The sequence below is a fragment of the Lissotriton vulgaris genome, unplaced genomic scaffold (genome assembly GCF_964263255.1).
Source record: "Lissotriton vulgaris unplaced genomic scaffold, aLisVul1.2 SCAFFOLD_1348, whole genome shotgun sequence".
Classification (NCBI taxonomy): domain Eukaryota; kingdom Metazoa; phylum Chordata; class Amphibia; order Caudata; family Salamandridae; genus Lissotriton; species Lissotriton vulgaris.
This window is the reverse complement of record NW_028242968.1, coordinates 36,501-42,483: the sequence shown is the minus strand read 5'-3', so window position 1 is coordinate 42,483 and position 5,983 is coordinate 36,501. Positions and strand designations below refer to the sequence as shown.

Here is a 5,983-nt window from a genome sequence, read left to right as displayed (position 1 = left end):
GATAATTTAAAACGGCAGCCTACGCCGTGGGGAATGCACCGTCGCCGTAACAGCGGGCACGGAGCTGGGAATACGCCCGGCACAACTGTGAGGCTACAACACCGAGGATTGCCACTCTCCTTACCTTGGAGCCCATTGGGGGGCAAGTAAAGACTATGAGATCGCCGCAACGGAGAAATACATCTCCCAGAAGGCCATACACCCATGACTCTGTCAAACTAGCCTATCTGGAGGCGAGAGACTGAACACGAGAGCCAATTGAAAGGTTTTTCCAATAAATAAAAGCGTGATGCACAGCAGCGTATTTTTGCGCCAAAAGCTCATGAAGAAGGAACACATTTCCGAAACGCGTCAGCAAGGCAGTCCAAGTGTAATGGAGGGCAGGATGTAAATTGTTGCCCGTGTGCATCCCCGACCTTTGGGCAACTTGGAGCGATAATTTAAAATGGCAGGCTATGTCGTGGGGAATGCACCATCGCCGTAACAGCGGGCACAGAGCTGGGAATATGCCCGGCACAACTGTTAGGCTACAACACCGAGGATTGCTACTCTCCTTACCTTGGAGCCCTTTGTAGGGCAAGTAAAGACTATGAGATCGATGCAACTGAGAAATACATCTCCCAGAAGGCCATACGTCTATGACTCTGTCAAACTAGCCTATCAGGAGTCGAGAGACTGATCACGAGAGACAATTGAAAGATTTTTTAAAAAAAAATAAAAGCGTGATGCACAGCAGCGTATTTTTGCGCCATAAGCCCATGGAGAAGGAACACATTTCCGAAACGCGTCTGCAAGGCAGTCCAAGTGTAATGGAGGGCAGGATGTAAATTGTTGCCTGTGTGCATCCCCGACCTTTGGGCAACTTGGAGCGATAATTTAAAACGGCAGCCTACGCCGTGGGTAATGCACCGGTGCCGTAACAGTGGGCACGGAGCTGGGAATACGCCCGGCACAACTGTGAGGCTACAACACCGAGGATTGCCACTCTCCTTACCTTGGAGCCCATTGGAGGGAGAGTAAAGATTATGAGATCGCTGCAAAGGAGAAATACATCTCCCTGAAGGCCATACGCCTATGATTCTGTCAAACTAGCCTATCATTAGGCGAGAGACTGATCACGAGAGCCAATTAAAAGGTTTTTCTAATAAATAAAAGCGTGATGCACAGCAGCGTATTTTTGTGCCCTAAGCCCATGAAGAAGGAACACATTTCCGAAATGCGTCGGCAAGGCAGTCCAAGTGTAATGGAGGGCAGGATGTAAATTGTTCCCCGTGTGCATCCCTGCCCTTTGGGCAACTTGAAGCGATAATTTAAAATGGCAGCCTATGCCGTGGGTAATGCACCGTCGCCGTAACAGTGGGCACGGAGCTGGGAATATGCCCGGCACAACTGTGAGGCTACAACACCGAGGATTGCCACTCTCCTTACCTTGGAGCCCATCGGAGGGCAAGTAAAGACATTGCTGCAATGGAGAAATACATCTCCCAGAAAGCCATACGCCTATGACTCTGTCAAACTAGCCTATCGGGAGGCGGGAGACTGATCACGAGAGCCAATTAAAAGGATTTTCTAATAAATAAAAGCGTGATGCACAGCAGCGTATTTTTGTGCCATAAGCCCATGAAGAAGGAACACATTTCCGAAACGCGTCGGCAAGGCAGTCCAAGTGTAATCCAGGACAGGATATAAATTGTTGCCTGTGTGCATCCCCGACCTTTGGACAACTTGGAGCGATAATTTAAAACGGCAGCTTACGCCGTGGGGAAAGCACCGTCGCCGTAGCAGCGGGCATGGAGCTGGGAATATGCCCGGGTCAACTGTGAGGCTACAACACCGAGGATTGCCACTCTCCTTACCTTGGAAACCATTGGAGGGCAAGTAAAGACTAAGAGATTGCTGCAACGGAAAAATACATCTCCTAGAAGGCCATACGTCTATGACTCGGTTAAACTAGCCTATCAGGAGTCGAGAGACTGATCACGAGAGACAATTGAAAAGGTATTTTAAAAAAAATAAAAGCGTGATGCACAGCAGCGTATTTTTGCGCCATAAGCCCATGAAGAAGGAACACATTTCTGAAACGCGTCGGCAAGGCAGTCCAAGTGTAAAGGAGGGCAGGATGTAAATTGTTGCCTGTGTGCATCCCCGACCTTTGGGCAACTTGGAGCGATAATTTAAAACGGCAGCCTACGCCGTGGGTAATGCACCGGTGCCGTAACAGTGGGCACGGAGTTGGGAATACGCCAAGCACAACTGTGAGGCTACAACACCGAGGATTGCCACTCTCCTTACCTTGGAAACCATTGGAGGGCAAGTAAAGACTAAGAGATTGCTGCAACGGAAAAATACATCTCCCAGAAGGCCATACGCCTATGACTCTGTCAAACTAGCCTATCAGGAGGCGAGAGACTGATCACGAGAGCCAAACTAAAAGGTTTTTCTAATAAATAAAAGCGTGATGCACTGCAGCGTATTTTTGTTCCATAAGCCCATGAAGAAGGAACACATTTCCCAAATGTGTCGGCAAGGCAGTCCAAGTGTAATGGAGGGCAGGATGTAAATTGTTGCCTATGTGCATCTCCGACCTTTGGGCAACTTGGAGCGATAATTTAAAATGGCAGCCTACGCCATGGGGAATGCACCGTCGCCGTAACAGCGGGCACGGAGCTGGAAATATGCCCGGCACAACTGTGAGGCTACAACACTGTTGATTGCCACTCTCCTTACCTTGGAGCCCATTGGAGGGCAAGTAAAGACTATGAGATCGCTGCAAAGGAGAAATACATCTCCCTGAAGGCCATACGCCTATGATTCTGACAAACTAGCCTATCATTAGGCGAGAGAGTGATCACAAGAGCCAATTAAAAGGTTTTTCTAATAAATAAAAGCATGATGCACAGCAGCGTATTTTTGTGCCCTAAGCCCATGAAGAAGTAACACGTTTCCGAAACGCGTCAGAAAGGCAGTCCGAGTGTAATGGAGGGCAGGATGTAAATTGTTGCCTGTGTGCATCCCCGACCTTTGGGCAACTTGGAGCGATAATTTAAAACGGCAGCCTGCGCCGTGTGGAATGCACTGTCGCCGTAACAAAGGTCCCGGAGCTGGGAATACGCCCAGCACAACTGTGAGGCTACAACACCGAGGAATGCCACTCTCCTTACCTTGGAGCCCATTGGAGGGCAAGTAAAGACTATGAGATCGCCACAATCACTGAGATGGTGGTGAAGTATGATTGTTTTGGGCCAAATTACGGTGAAAAACATTTCTACGTACCACTACAATTCGGTATTTGGAAGGTACACCCAAACACCCCTTTCAAGTACCTTCGATTTAATACATCAGAAAAAGCTTTGTGCTTGCAAATGGCCTGATTCTTCAGACCAGCCTTCTTGCAACTGCAACGAGGGTTTGTACATCTTGCACGTAGGCAGAGCTTTCAAGGAGAAATTAAATAGTTCCTACGTTGCACAAAAATGAAGTGTTTCAAATAAACACATACTTTGGAGGCACAGAGAAGAGGTGGAATATATGTGATACTGAGGACACAGGTGAAATGAGAAATAGATTGACTGCATTGCTGCACAGTTTTCTAAGCCATTTCTTTAGTGCGATTCAAGAAAGCACCAAAAAGTATAACAAATTTATCAATTGGTTTCATAGTCCATTCCCTTTGTTTAGTGCTGTAAAAGGAAGAGCCAAATTCCAAAATAGATCAATGATCTTTCAGAAAGTTCCCAAATGGAACACCAAGCCGAGTGTTAAAACTGCATTTACTCACAGGTTTTGAGCAGCAAACTATGTAATGCTATTGAAGTGCAATATCCAAGGGAACACTGACTCTGTCAAAGATGATCCAAAAGGAATTGATGAAAAGTCCCAACTACAAACAACAGAATCAAAATAGTCTGAGGGGACACCCAGATTTGAACCAGGGACCTCTTGATCTGCAGTCAAATGCTCTACCACTGAGCTATATCCCCAGCTTTTCAGTAAAATCAGAATGACATAATATCAGTACATCATGAAAGAGTGAGAGGATCATGCTAAGTTGTGCCGGAAAGTACAGGCTTGAAACTGTGGAACAGGAGAAGTAGTCCTTAATATTATTTATTAAAGTAAAACTGGCTCATTTAAAAAACAGATTAATTTGTTTCATTGCTATTTTATTTGAATAGGCAGTGGTACATAAGACCAATGCCTCTACATACAATGATTGTTTTGAAACATTCTTAAAGCGGAAGAGGTTTTTACGGGACACCTTATTGTTTCATGTTTGGTTACCACAATCACTGAGATGGTGGTGAAGTATGATTGTTTTGGGCGAAATTACGGTGGAAAAACAATTCTACATACCATTATCATTTGGTATTTAGAAGGTACACCCAAACATCCCTTTCGAATACCTTCGATTTAATACATCAGAAAAAGCCATTTTGCATTTGCAAATGGCCTGATTCTTCAGACACACCTTCTTGCAACTGCAATGATTGTTCGTTCATCTTGCACGTAGGCAGAGCTTTTAAGGAGAAATTAAATAGTTCCTATGTTGCACAAAAATGAAGTGCTTCAAACAAACACAAACTTTGGATGCACAGAGAAGAGGTGGAATATATGTAATACTGAGGACACAGGTGAAATGAGAAATAGACTGACTGCATTGTTGCACAGTATTCTACGACCATTTCTTCAGTGTAATAAAAGAAAGCACCAAACAGTATAACAAAGTTGTCAATTGGTTTCATAGTCCATTCCCTATGTTTGGTGCTGTGAAAGGAAGAGCTGAATGTCAAAATAGATCAATGATGTTTCCGAAATTTCCCAGTGGGAATACCAAGACCAGTGTAAAAAACTTATTTACTCACAGGTTTTGAGCAGAAAACACTGTAATGCTATTAAAGTGCAATATCCAAGGGAACACCGACTCTGTCAAAGATGATCCAAATGGAATTGATGAAAAGTCCCAACTACAAACAACAGAAACAAAATAGGCTGAGGGGACACCCGGATTTGAACCAGGGACCTCTTGATCTGCAGCCAAATGCTCTACCACTGAGCTATATCCCCAGCTGTTAGCCAAGATCAGAATGACAATATATCATTACATCATGAAAGAGTGAGAGAATCATGCTACGTTGTGTTGGAAAGTACCATCTTGAAACTGTGGAACAGGAGAAGTAGTCCTTAATATTATTTATTAAAGGAAAACTGGATCATTTAAAAAACAGATTTATTTGTTTCATTGGTATTTTATTTGAATAGGCAGTGGTACATAAGACCAATTCCTCTACATACAATGATTGTTTTGAAACATTCTTAAAGGGGAAGAGGTTTTTACGTGATACCTTATCATTTCATGATTGGTTACCACAATCACTGAGATAGTGGTGAAGTATGATTGGTTTGGGCCACATTACGGTTTAAAAATATTTCTACATACCACTACAATTCGGTATTTGGAAGGTACACCCAAACACCCCTTTCAAGTACCTTCAATTTAATACATCAGAAAAAGCCACTTTGTGCTTGCAAATGGCCTAATTCTTCAGACCAGCCTTCTTGCAACTGCAACAAGGGTTCGTACATCTTGCACGTAGGCAGAGCTTTTAAGGAGAAATTAAGTAGTTCCCACGTTGCACAAAAATGAAGTGCTTCAAACAAACACATACTTTGGATGCACAGAGAAGAGGTGGAATATATGTAAGACTGAGGACACAGGTGAAATGAGAAATAGATTGACTGCATCGCTGCACAGTATTCTATGGCATAAGACCTTTATTTTGATCTTCCATGTTACACAGCTTCCAGCCTACAACCCACCGGGCTGGCTGCGCGGTACGGAGCACATGCATTGCTTCAAACATTACACAGCCCATTGCCGTCATCCCGGGGGCACGGCGGCGTGATAAAGTGTAGGTGTCTCACGGTTTAGAGGAGGATAGTGAAGGTCTAATTTTCCCTTTTTGTATAGCCATATAGACAAAGG

At 44.3% G+C, this 5,983-nt stretch overlaps 2 non-coding genes across 2 annotated transcripts; both read right to left on the bottom strand.

Moving 5' to 3' along the window:
* Positions 1–3,908: 3,908 nt before the first annotated feature.
* TRNAC-GCA (transfer RNA cysteine (anticodon GCA)) lies at positions 3,909–3,980 on the bottom strand. Its single transcript has one exon. It is a non-coding gene; the product is annotated as a tRNA-Cys (tRNA).
* Positions 3,981–4,992: 1,012 nt separating this feature from the next.
* TRNAC-GCA (transfer RNA cysteine (anticodon GCA)) lies at positions 4,993–5,064 on the bottom strand. Its single transcript has one exon. It is a non-coding gene; the product is annotated as a tRNA-Cys (tRNA).
* Positions 5,065–5,983: the final 919 nt, after the last annotated feature.